The sequence below is a fragment of the Panthera tigris genome, chromosome D2 (genome assembly GCF_018350195.1).
Source record: "Panthera tigris isolate Pti1 chromosome D2, P.tigris_Pti1_mat1.1, whole genome shotgun sequence".
NCBI classification, from domain to species: Eukaryota; Metazoa; Chordata; class Mammalia; order Carnivora; family Felidae; genus Panthera; species Panthera tigris.
The window spans coordinates 71,348,870-71,363,104 of NC_056670.1; the positions used below are offsets into that span (position 1 = coordinate 71,348,870).

A 14,235-nucleotide genomic window follows, 5' to 3' on the forward strand; every position below is an offset into this window, starting at 1 on the left:
TTTAAATTATACATTTTTATTATTTTTTCAGTCTTATAACAGTGTTTGTGCATGTAATTATGCTCTCAAACTCAGGGTAGCCTTATTTGAAAATAAAACCCAGGCATTAAAAACATGTTATATTAAATATGTTCCTTTTCTTATATATTGTTACACAGTAGTAGATTTTCCTCATCTGTTAAACAAATCTACTGGTTTATCTAAGTTAGATGAATACTGGCTTCTTTTTTATCATTTTTATTGAGATGCAATTGACATACTACATTGTATAAGTTTAAAGTGTATAATATGTTGCTTTGATACATTTATATATTGCAATATTACCATAATAGCATTAGCTAACACCTCTATTATGTTACATAATTATCATTTCTTTTTTGTGGTGGGACTAATTCAAATTTAATTTTAGTAACTTTTAAGTATATTATATAGTATTGTCTGTAATAACTATGCAGTGCATTTGATCTCCAGGACTTACTCATCTACTGGTTATAAGTTTTTATCCTTAAACAACATCTGCCCAATTTCCCCAAGCCCCAGCCCCAAGGGGTTTTATGAGTTTGGCTTTTCTAGATTACACATATAAATGATATTCTTACAAGTATTTGTCTTTCTCTGTTGGACTTATCTCACTTAGCATAATGGAGTACTTTTTTCAATCAATTTACTGCATCAGTGTTATAATTTTAAAACTTGATGAAGTTTAACTTTATGAAAGAATAATTATCAGTAATCAGAGGAAAAGGCTCTAAGTTTGTTTGAAAGTAACACATACATTCCCATCCATCTGAGACCTAATATAGTTAAAAAGTCAAAGGAATGGGAATATCAGCCATTTGGTTTACTTTGGTGGACTTTTAGTTCTTTTGAAACTGAAAATAACTCTTTCAAATGAAGATGTTAGAAAAGTGAAGATGTTGGTGAAATATTTGAATCATTCTTTTTTATTTAATGTGGTTAGAACATTAACATGAGATCTACTCTCCTAAAAGTTTTTAAGAGTTCACATACAGTAATGTAAACTGTAGATGCTATGTTGTACAATAGAACTTATTCTTCTTGCATAACTGAAACTTTCATCTGTTGAATAGTAATTCCTTATTCCCCCACCCACCCTTCCACCCCACCTCAGGCAATCACCAGTCTCTTCTCTGTATCTCTAAGATCAGGGTTTGGTTTTGTTTTGTTTGGATCACACATATAAGTGAGATCTTACGGTATTTGTCTTTCTCTGACTTATTTCATCTAGCATAATACTCTCCAGTTACATCCATGATGCAAATAGCAAAATATTTTTTATCGCAAAATACTATTCCCTTGTGTATTTATACCACAACTTTTTTGTCCATTCATCCATTGATGGACACTTATATACATTCCATAAATTGGGTATTATAAATCATTTTTGTTTTCTTTTTAGATAAATACTCAAAAGTGGAATTGATGGATCATATGGTAGTTTTATTTTTAATTTTTTCAGGAACTTCCATATTCTTTTCCATAGTGTCTGCACTAATTTACATTTCCACCAACAGTGCGTAAGAGTCTCCTTTTTGCCACAACCTTGCCAACACTTGTTATTTCTTGTCTTCTTGGTAATAGTCATTTGAACCAGTGTGAGATGATATCTCATTATGGTTTTGATTAGCATTTCTGTGATAAAAAGTGATGTTGGGCAGCCTTCTGTGGTCATCAGTATGTCTTCATTAGAATAAGTCACAGGAATCAAAGGTACAACAGGGGGAATACAGTCAATGACATTATAATAATGTTGTATGGTGACAGATGGTAGCCGCACTTGTGGTTAGCATAGAGATGTTGAAACAGTATATGCACGTTTATACACAGACACTAATGTAACATTGTCAGCTATACCCAAAAAAATTTTTTTTAAAGTCTATTCAGTTCCTGTGTCCATTTTCATTTTTATTTAAATTCCAATTATTTAACATACAGTGTAATGTTAGTTTCAGACTTGAATTTAGCAATTCATCACTTAAATAGAACGCCCAGTGCTCATGACAATAAGTGCCCTCTTTAATACCCACCACCATTTAAGCCATCCCCCTACCCACCTCCCCTACAGCAACCCTAAGATTGTTCTCCATAATTAAGAGTCTGTTTTCTGGTTTGCCTCTCTCTCTTCCCCCCCATGTTTATCTGTTTTGTTTTTTAAATTCCACATGAGTGAAATCATATGGTGTTTGTTTTTCTCTGAGTTATTTTATTTTGCATAATACACTGTAGCTCCAACCATGTTGTTGCAAATGGCAAGATTTCATTCTTTTTGATGACTGAGTGATATTTCATTGTATAGGTATACCACATCTACCTTATCCCTTCATCAGTCAGTGGACATCTAGGCTCTTAACATACTTTGGCTATTGTTGATAATGCTGCTGTAAATATCAGGGTTCATGTATCCCTTTGAATCGGAATTTTTGTATCCTTTTGGTAAATACCTAGTAGTGCAATTGCTCGATCATAAGGTAGTTCTATTTTTAACTTTTTGAGAAACCTCCATCCTGTTTTCCAGAGTGGCTGTATCAGTTTGAATTCCTACCAAGATTGTAAGAGTTCCCCTTTCTCTGGAGCCTCACAAACATCTGTTCTTTCCTGTGTTGTTAATTTTAGCCATTCTGACAGGTGTGAGGAGGTATCTCATCATGGTTTGACTTGTATTTCCCTGATGGTGAATGATGCTGAGCATTTTTTCGGGTGTCTGTTGGTCATCTATGTCTTCTTTGGAAAAATGTCTATTCATTTCTTCTGCCTGTTTTTTTAACTGGATTATTAATTTTGGAGTGTTGACTTTGATAAGTTCTTTATAAGTTTTGGATTCTAATCCTTTATCAGATGTGTCATTTGCAAATATCTTCTCCCATTGCAGTAGGTTGCCTTTTAGTTTTGTTGATTCTTTCCTTTGCTGTGCAGAAGCTTTTTATCTTGATCAAGTCCCAATAGTTTATTTTTGCTTTTGTTTCCCTTTGGTAAGGAGACATACCTAGTAAAAGTTGCTAGTGCTGATGTCAAAGAGAATACTTCCTGTGCTCTCCTCTAGGATTGTAATAGTTCCCTGTCTCAGATTTAGGTCTTTTATCCATTTTGAACTTATTTTTGTATATGGTGTAGAAAAGTGGTCCAATTTTGTTCTTCTGCATGTGGCTATCCTATCCAGTTTTCCCTTCACCATTTGCTGAAGAGACTTTTTTCCACTGGATAATCTTTCCTGCTTTGCGAAGAATAGTTGACCATATAAATGTGAGTTCATTTCTGAGTTTTCTATTTTGTTTCATTTATCTGTGTTTCTGTTTTTGTGCCAGTACCATACTGTCTTGATGATTACAGCTTTGTAATATAACTTGAAGTGTGGAATTGTGGCCTCCAGCTTTGCTTTGCTTTTTCAAAATTTTTAGGGGTCTTTGTGGTTCCATACACATTTTAGGATTGTTTGTTCTAGTCCTGTGAAAAACGCTGGTGGCATTTTGATAAGGATTGCATTAAATGTGTATACTGGTTTGGGTAGTATAGACGTTTCAACGACAATTGTTCTTCTAATCCATCAGCATGGAGCATTTCTCCATTTCTTTGTGTCATCTTTAGTTTCTTTCATAAGTGTTCTATAGTTTTTGGAGTACAAACCTTTTACTTCTTTGCTTAGGTTTATTCCTAGGTATTTTATGGTTTTGGTGCATTTGTAAATGGGATCAATTCCTTGATTTCTCTTTCTGCTTGCTTCCTTATTGATGTATAGAAATACAACAGATTTCTGTATATTGATTTTGTATCCTGCAACTTTACTGAATTTATTTATCAGTTCTAGCAATTTTTTTTGGTGGAATCTTGAAGGCTTTCTATGTACAGTATCATGTCATCTGCAAGTTGTGAGTTTTACTTCTTCCTTGCTGATTTGGGTGACTTTTATTTCTTTGTTGTCTGATTGCTGTGGCTAGGACTTCGAGTTCTTTGTTAAAAAAGAGTGGTGAGATGTACCTATGTCTTGTTCCCGGCTGTAGAGGAAAAGGCCTGTTTTTCTCCATTGAGGAGGATATTAGCTATGGATTTTTCATATGTAGCCTTTATTATGTTGAGGTATATTCCATTTAAACATACTTTTTGAGGGCTTTTTATAATGAATGGATATTGTACTTTGTCAAATGTTTTTCTCTGCATCTATTGAAATAATCATATGATTTTTATCCTTTGCATTATTAATGTCTTGTATCACATTGATTGATTTGCAAATATTCAACCACCCTTGAAACCCAGGAGTAAATCCCATGTGATCATGGTGAATGATTGTTTGAATGTATTGTTGGATTCAGTTTTCTAGTATTTTATTGAGACTTTTTACATCTCTGTTCATTAGAGATATTGGCCTGTTGTTCTCTCTTTTGTCTTTATCTGGTTTTGGTATCAGGGTAATGCTGGCCTCATAAAATGAATTTGGAAGGTTTTCCTCCTTTTCTATTTTTGGAATATTTTGTGAAGAGTAGGTATTAACTCTTTTAAGTGTTTAGTAGACTTCACCATCTGTTCTTGGACTTTTATTTGATGGGAGGTATTTGATTACTGACTTAGCTTCTTTGCTGATTGTTGGTCTCTTCACATTTTCTATTCCTTTCTGTTTGAGTTTTGATAGTTTATATGTTTCTGGATTTTATCAGTTTCTTCTAGTTTGTCCAATTTGTTTTTCATATTATTATCTTATAATTGTTTGAATTTCTGTGGTGTTGGTTGTTATTTCTCTTCTCTCATTTGTGATTTATTTATTTGGGTTTTTTTTTCTCTTTTCTTTTTGATATATCTCACTAGGGATTTACCAATTTTATTAATTCTTTCAAAGAACCAGCTCCTAGTTTCATGGATATGTTCTATTGGTTTTTAGTTTCTATATCATTTATTTCTGCTCTAATCTTTATTATTTCCCTTCTGCTGCTGCTTCACCTTCATTTGTGCCTTTTCTGCCTCCTTTAGGTATAAGATTAGGTTTTTTCTTTGAGATTTTACTTTCTCCTTGAGGCAGGCCTGTATTGCTATAAGCTTACCTCTTAGGACCACTTTTGCTGCATTCCAAAGGTTTTAGACCATTCTGTTTTCATTTTCATTTGTTTCCATGTATGTTAAAATTTCTCCTTTGATTTCTTCTTTGACCCATTCATTGTTTGGTAGCATGTTGTTTAATCTCCATGTATTTGTGCTTTTTTCAATTTTTTTCTTAGGGTTGACTTCTAGCTTCATAGCATTATGTTCAGGAAAGATACATGGTATGATTTCAGTCTTTTTATATTTGTTGAGGCCTGTTTTGTGACCTAGTATGTGATCTATTCTGGAGAATGTTCCATGTGCACTTGAAAAGAATGTATGTTTTATTATTTTATGATGGAATGTTCTGTTTTGTGTGTCATTCGAAGCCATTTTTTCCTTGTTGATTTTCTGTTTAGATGATTTGTCCATTGGTATAAGTGGGGTGTTAAAGTCCTATAATATTATTGTATTATTATATATTATTTCCTTTAGATTTGTTATTAATAGTTTTTTTAATATTTGGGTGCTTTCATGTTGGGTGCATAAATATTTAAAGTTGTTATATTTTCTTGTTGGATTCTCCTCTTTATGGTTGTATGGTGTCCTTCATTGTCTCTTGTTACAGTCTTTGTTGTAATGTCTAGTTCGTCCAATATAAGTATTGCTACTCTGGCTTTCCTTTGACACCTTCTTCCGTGATAAATGTTTCTCCAACCCCTCACCTTAAATCTGCATGTGTCTTTAGGTCTAAAATTAGTCCCCTCTAGGCAGCAGAATGAATAAAAAAATAATATCCATCAATATCTTTTTCATTTACATTCAAAATGATTATTGACAGAAATGTATTTATTGCAATTTTATTACTTTTTTTGTTGTTGTTTCTGGAGATTTTCTCTAACTCTTTCTTGTCTTTGTCACTTTTGGTCTTTCCTTTCCATTCATAGAGGCCCCTTTAATATTTCTTGCAGGGCTTGTTTAGTGGTTACTAACTCCTTTAGTTTTCATCTTGGAAACTCCTTATCTTTTCTTCTCTTTTAAGTGAAAGCCTTACGACCTAGAGAATTCTTGCCTGTAGATTTCTCCCATTCAGCACTTTGAACATATCATGCCACTCCCTTCTGTCTTGCCAAGTTTCTGTTGAGAAATTTCCAGCCAGCCTTATGGATCTTCCCTTCTAAGTTAAGGACGTCTTTTGTCTTGCTGCTCTTAAGATTTTTATTTATCACTATATTTTGTAAAATTAATTACAGTATGTCTTGTATGTCTTGTATGGCCTGCTTTTGTTGATTTTTATGGAAGTTCTCTGTGCTTCCTGGATCTGGATGTCTGTTTCCTTCCTCAGATTAGGGAAGTTTGAGCAATTATTTATTCAAGTAATTTTTCTGCCCCCCTTTTCTCTCTCTTCTTGTTTTGGGACTTATGTAACACTAATGTTAATATGTTTGATGCAGTCACTGAGTTCCTTAAGTCTACTTTCATGTTGCATACTTCTTTCTTTTGTTCAGCTTCATTTTCTAATATTTTGTCTTCTAGGTCACTAATCATTCTTCTGTTTCTTCCAATCTGCTATTCATTGCATCAAGCCTGTTACCAATCTCTCCATCTCAGATTGATTCTTTTTTTAACTCTTTTATCTCTGTGGTAAGGGTCTCACTAATATCTTCTATACTTTTCTCAATCCCAGTGAGTGTCCTTATGATTATTGCTTTAAAGTTTCCATCAAGCATGTTACTTATACCTGTTTCACTTGGATCTCTGCCTATGACCTTATCTTGTTTTTTCATTTGCGATGAGTTCCTCCATCTTGGCCTTTTGTATAAGTCTCTGCCTTCTTCTCTGTGTTAGAAAAGAAACTTAGGTCTCTTCCTCCTTAAAGTAATGGCTTATGAATAACAGGTCATGTAGTGTCCAGAGTGTGAGGCTTCAGGAAGTTTTTCTGATGTGTGCTGAATGTCCTCTGCTATTGTGTTTTGGCTGTTATATCCTTTAGGCCAGTTGTTTTTGTAGAGGCTCTTGTTGCCTGCTGTGGAAAGTATTTGGTCCCTGGTCTGAATGTGGCAAGTTTTAGCTAGGTGAAAAGAGACCTGACACCATCTCCACCAGAACTGAGGCCCTGCAGAACTCTAATCGGGAGACATGGTGTGGGTAGGGGGTTTGTGCTGGTCTTCGAGAAGGGGCCTGCTTCACTGGGACTGAGGCAAGCTTGACTGAGAAGGTCAGTCCTGTCAGAGTGCAGGGGTGTGGGACTTGGTATAAGCAAGTTAGACAGCCAGTGTGGGTGCTTCCCTCAGGTTGCTCTGTGATTCTACTGAGGGGCAATGAAGGGAAATGGCCAGTTCCTTTGTTCCTGGAGAAGTGTCTCCATAAACACTGCCTGTTAGAGATGAGATCCATGAAGACAGAATAATCCTCCTGCTGTATTCCCCAGGTGTTCTTCAGATCACTGTTTCTATGCTGATTTTCCCTGGATTGTTTGCCTGCTTTCTTTCAAGGAGCAGCCAAGTGGCCTTTGGGCCCATCCCCACCAAGCCCAGTGACCTTTAAAACTCTAGACTTTAAGCCCCAGTAGTTGTAAGAACTCATGAAATTCAGCCTCTCTCATTTTCCAAGGCAATAGCTTTGTAGAAATGTTCTCCTTGTGTGTTCTCCTGCATGTTCCTCTCTCTCTCTCACTCTTCTCCATGACCACAGCTTCCTCCCCTCTATAGCACCTGCTATCCCTTTCTCCCCTAAACCACATCTCCACACTTCCTACTTTCTTTGATGTGACCTCTTCTCTCCCTTTAGTTGGGACGTTTGTTATGTCAGTCTTCAGGTTGATTTCTGGGGTATTTATGATGATTTGATAGTTATCTAGTTGTGTTCGTGGGAAGAAACAAGCTTAGGGTCCTCCTACTCTGACATCATTTTCCTACGTAGTCTCTTTAATCTACTTTGAGTTGTTTTCTGTATATGGTGTAAGATAAGTGCTCTAGACTGAATGTTTGTGTCCCCCCCCCCCGCCTCCAGCCCCCAAATCATGTGTTAAATCCTAATGCTCAATGTAATGCTATTTAGAAATGAGACATGTGGGAGGTAACTAGGTCATGAGGGTGGAGCCCTCATAAATGGGATTGGTACCCTCACAAAAGAGGCCCTAAAGAGTTCCCTCACCTCCTTTTGCCATGTGAGGGCACAGTGAGAAGAGGGTTGTCTATGTACTATGAAGTTGGCCTCAACAGACACCAACTTTTCCAGCACCTTTATCTTGGGATTCCCAGCCTCCACTTGTGTGAGAAATATAATTCTTCTGTTTGTAGTCACTGCCCATGTGCTAGTCTGTGGTATTTTTGTTATCACAGCCCTAGTGCACTAAGATAGTTAGGATACAATTTCATTCTCTCTATGGGGATATCCAGTTTTCCCAACACCATTTGTTGAAGAGACTGTCCTTTTCTTCATTGTATATTTTTGGCATCCTCATTGACGATTACTTTACCATGTATGTGTGGGTGTATTTCTGGGCTTTCTATTTATTATGTTGGACCATATGTCTGTTTTTATGCCAGTACCCTATTTTTAATTACCATAGCTTTCTAATATATTTTGAAATCAGGATACTTAATGCTTACAGTTTTGTTCTTCTTTCTCAGGACTGTTTTAGCTTTGGGGGTCTTTTATGATTCTATATAAATTTATTTTTTTAATTGTTTTTATTTTTATTTTTATTTATTTTTCATTTTTTAATTTACATCCAGGTAGTTAGCATATAGGGAGTAGATTCCAATGATTCATCCCCTATGTATAATATCCAGTGCTCATCCCAACGAGTGTCTTGCTTAATGCCCCTTACCTATTTAAGCCCATCTCCCCCCACCCACAACCTCTCTAGCAACCCTCAGGTCTCTATATTTAAGTGAATTTCTTATGTTTTGTCCCCTACCTGTTTGTATATTACTTTTGCTTCCCTTCCCTTATGTTCACCTGTTTTGTATCTTAAATTACACATATCAGTGAAATCATATGATATGTGTCTTTCTCTGAATTCGCTTTGCATAGTAACCTCTAGTTCTATCCACGTACTTGCAAATGGCAAGGTTTTGTTCTTTTTGATTGCCATGTAATACCCCATTATATATATATATATATATATATATATATATATATATACACACACACACACACATTTGTATATATGTATATACACACACACACACACACACACTACATTTTGATTTCTTTTTTTGATCCATTAGTTCAGAAATGTTTTATTTAATTTCTACATGTTTTTGAACTACCAATTTTTCTCCTGCTGTTGATTCCTAGTTTAATTCCCTTGTGGTCAGAAAAGATAATTGATACATTTTCAGTCATCTTAGATTTGTTAAGAGTTTTTTTGTGACCTAATGTGATATATTTTGGAGACTATCCCATGTATACATGAACAGAATATGTATTCCGCTGCTCTTTGTGGAATTATATTTCTGTCTCTGTTAAGTACATGTTCTGAGTGTTGTTTGACTCCACTTTCTCCTTACTGATTTTCTCTTTCTATCCACTGTTGAAAGGATGTTATTGGAGCCTCTTACTATTATTCTGTTCCATCTGTTGTCCCCTTAAGTTGTATCTATGTTCGTTTCTATATTTAGGTGCTATCATAGTGGGTATGTGTGTGTGTGTGTGTGTGTGTGTGTGTGTGTGTGTATATGTATATATATATATATATATATATATATATATATATATATATATATACAATTTATTATAGTTATACCTTTCTGATGAATTGACCCATTTATCATTATACAGTGTCCTTGTTTGTCTCTTGCTAAAGTTTTTTACTTATAGTCTGTTTTGTCTTATATAAGTATAGCTAACTCTTCCCTCTCTTGTTTCTTATTTGCATGGAATATCCTTTCCCATCCCCTCACTTTTAGTCCATAAGTGTCTATAAATCTTAAATGAGTCTCTTTTAGACAGCATAGTGTTGGGTATTGTTTTTTTTAATCCACCTGTCTACTTTATATCTTTTGATTGGGGAGGTTAATAGATTTATGTTTAAAGTAATTATTGATAGGAGAGGACTTACTATTTCCATTTTGTTAATTGTTGTCTGTCTTATAGTTAGTGTGTGTGTGTATGTGTGTGTGTGTTGTTCCTTTTTTCACTCTTGAAGGCTTTGTTTTTTATTGTTTTTTTTTTGTAGTGATATGCTTTGTATGCTTTGATTTCTTGCTCCTTTTCTTTTGTGCATCTTATGTATGCATTTTCTTTGTAGTTATCATGAATTTTACATATAGTTATAACTGTTTTAGGGCGGCTGGGCGGCTCAGTCGGATAGGCATCCGACTTCAGCTCAGGTCATGATCTCGCTGGTCATAAGTTCAAGCCCCATGTTGGGCTCTGTGCTGACAGCTCAGATCCTGGAGCCTGCTTCAGATTCTGTGTGTCTTTCTCTCTGCTCCTCCCCCACTCATACTCTGTCTCTGTCTCTCTTTCTCTTTCTCCCTCTCTCAAATATGAAAAAATAAAACCTAAAAAACAAATAAATAAATAAAAACAGTGTTTTAAGCTGGTGAAACTTAACTTCAACCACATGCCAAAACTCTATACTCTTAACCTGTCTATCCCCTCTCTCCACTCTGTTATTGATCTTATAACAATTAACATTTTTTTTATAAATCAGATCTAGTTATGATGAGCTCCCTCAATTTCTGTTTCTCTGGGAAAGTCTTCATGTCTCAAGTTTTTTTAAGGACAGTGTTACCAGGAATAGTATTCCTCTTTGGTACATTTTTTCTTTCAAAACTTTTAATAGGGCTTCTTTGTATATGATAAGTAACTTTACTCTTTCTTGCTTTCAAAATCCTGTCTTTGACTTTTAACAATTTTATTTGATTTCTTTATGTTCATCTTCCTTTTGTTTTCTTCAGCTTCATGAATCTAGATGTTTGTACTTCTTAGATTTGGGACATTTTAGGCCATTATTTCTTTAAATAAATAAATTTCTGCCCCTTTCTTTCTCTTCTCTAAGATCTATATTATATATATATATATATATATATATATATATATATATATATATTAGTTATATTATATATGTAATATATATATATATATATAATTTTTTTTGCTTGATTGTATTCCATAAGTCCATTAGGCTTTCTTCACTCTTTTTCTTTCTCTTTTCTTTTCGTTCCTTTGGCTAGTTAACTTCAGATGATTTGAGTTCATGGATTCTTTCTTCTACTTGGTCAAGTTTGTCATTAAAACTATATATTGAATTTTTCAGTTAATTTATTGTATTCTTCTGCTCCAGAATTTCTGTGGTTCCTTTTTATAGTTCTGTCCCTGTCTGTTGCATTGACATTTTGTTCATATATTGTTTCCTTGGTTTCATTTGATTATCTTTCTTTGGTCTCTTATTCCTTCCTTATTACTTCTTTAATACAATTATTTTGAATCATTTGGCAGACAATTCTAGATCTCCATTTCTTTAGGGTCAGTTACTGGAGATTTATTTTGTTCCTTTGGTTATGTCATATTTCTCCCATACTTAATTTCCCTTGTAGCTTTGCACTGGTGTCTGTGCTTTTGAAGAAACAACTACTTTTCCCAGTCTTTATTGACTGGCTTCAAAGGGAAAGACCATCAGTTAGCCCAGCTAGAAGATACTGGGAGCATCAGAAACCTTTTCTGTGATTAATCATGTTCCACAACTTTTCCTTTTCTTCGAAGCGGAGTAGTCTTAGGGTTACACGCCTTCTCTCAGTTTCACAGAGCAATTCTGGCTGTAGTGAGCTGCCTGCCTTTTTCCCCTTGGGCGGTACACAGAAAATTCATGGTGTTGGATGCACATTCCATTCTCTTCCTTTCTGGAGGAGAAGTCTCAAGGTTGTGCACCTTCTCCTAATCTTGAGGAGCCATGCCAGCAGCAGTAAGCCACCCACTTACTTTCTTTATTTTTAGCTACTGTCAGATGTCCAAACTATGCTTGTTCTCTTAGTGCTCTGGGTGAGGTAAATCAGAAACAGATCCTTTAGGCAGTGCAATGAAAGGCCAGGGATGTTGGATATATGCTACATTCTCTCTCTTCCCTGTGGGAGAAGTCAAAGCCAAGGTGTTCTCTATAATGCTGAGTGCCGCCTTGGGGCAGAGGCTGAAATGGGTAAAGTGAAATTGTTCTTCTTACTGATTATAAGGTGGCTATTCTTCATTTTATATTAATCTTTGGTACTGGAACTTTTTAACTAGCTTTTGATTCTTTCATAAAGTTATTTTGGCCCATACAACATTGTTAAATCGGTGTTTTTATGGAGGATAAGGGCTGTGACTTCCTATTTCACCATCTTACTAATGTCACTTTGTTTTGCTGTTTTTTAATTATATCTTAATCTATCTTTTAAGTCCATATCATATATTTTAATAGTTTTTTTAAATAGATGAAACCTCAAAATATATCTTGCCATTTGCTAGCTTCTCTAAAGTATTTTATTGGACTTGCCAACAAATAATATAATTTCTTAAATTTTTCTTTTACAGTAAAGTAGGGTCTCTTCTCAAAAAGTAGAACAGTTCATTTAATGTTATGCCTTATTCTTTAGATTTTAAGACGTGTCTATATTCTTTGGAATACATTTAACATTTTGACTTTTAAATAAGAATTTTAAAGTATAATGTTTTAAGTATAACCCTCTTTTTACTTATCTTGTGTTTTTTTTAACCAAGACATTAGAAATGTCAGAAACCCCATTGTTCACTGTAATAAGAAAGATTTTATAAATGCACCGTAATCACCATTGACTTCTTTTTCATTGTAAAATATACATAAAATAAAATTTATAATTTTAATCATTTTTAGGTATACCATTCGGTGGCATTAAGTACAATTACAGTGTTGTGCAACCCATCACCACTATCTATCATCAATTTTTTTTTTATCATTCCAAACAGAATTTCTGTATCCATTAAGCAATAATTCCTCATTTCTTCCCTTGGCCACAGTCCCTTTATTCTACTTTCTGTCTCTGAATTTGTATATTCTAAGTACATCACATGTACAACCATACAATATCTGTCCTTTTGTGTCTGGCTTATTTCACTTAGCCTAATATTTCCAAGGTTCAGCCATGTTGTAGTGTGCATCAGAATTTCATTTTTTACCATTGGCCTCTTGAATGTTTAATAGCGATTACAAACTTACGTACTTCTTTGAAGACATGAGAAATTTTATTATACTTGGAACATCTGGAATGTGAATACCATTTTTCCACAATATGATCCATAGTATCACATGTGTAGGTCCAGATTAGGCATAATTTTAGTTTGCTTCTCTCTTGACCATCCTCTCCTTTTTCAGTTTCCTGAAAATATCAACTGGTTCCAAATGTCACAGCTTTCTGTTTTATATCTACTGTCTTGTCTAGTAGAAGCCAATAGCTCAGACACATTTTCTTTGAAACTGTAGGGTGCTAAACTAAGCATGAGAGTTGCCTCTAAGAATGCTTGTAATATCATTATACGTAATTTTATAAATATAATTCATAGTTAAAGATATACTCAACTTGGAACAGTTAGTGAAATTAATATGTGGTCAGGGCTTCCTACTTATCCTAAATAAAAGATAATAATAAATAGATGCCTTAATTATTGATTCATTTCCTACATTTTGACAACAGATTTAATTTAATCCATTTTTACCTGAAAGTTCTAGTTTATGTAATTTATGTTTTTTTGTTTTTTGTTTTTTTCACTACAAAAGGTGTGTATAAGGGACGCCTGGGTGGCTCAGCTGGTTGAGTGTCTGACCTTGGCTCAGGTCATGATCTCATGGCTCATGAGTTCTAGCCCCATGACAGGCTCTGTGCTGACAGCTCAGAGCCTGGAGCCTGTTTCAGATTTTGTGTCTCCCTCTCTCTCTGCTCCTACCCCACTCACACTCTGTCTCTCTTTCAAAAAGAAAATAAACAAAAAAAGTGTAAAAAACCAGTGTGTAGTAATACAATAAATACCTAACAAAAAGTTTTTCAATAAAACAACAATCTTACATTGGTGTAAAATTACTTTGGACTAATTAAAACCTGTACCGTTTACATATTAACTACAGGTAAGCAAGAGAATCAAAATACAAACAATGAATTACAGCTCCCCTGGCTTACAGACAGAAGGCTAGATTATAGTAGAGAAGATAAATGGAAACTTTAAACTACCTTTGAATTTATCACCTAT

General features: G+C 34.6%; 1 protein-coding gene across 5 annotated transcripts in view; it reads left to right on the plus strand.

Annotated features, from left to right (window-relative positions):
- Positions 1–14,235, plus strand: part of ATRNL1 (attractin like 1) — a 757,637-nt gene that overhangs the window by 282,685 nt on the left and 460,717 nt on the right. The gene's annotated exons all lie outside the window — the stretch shown is intronic.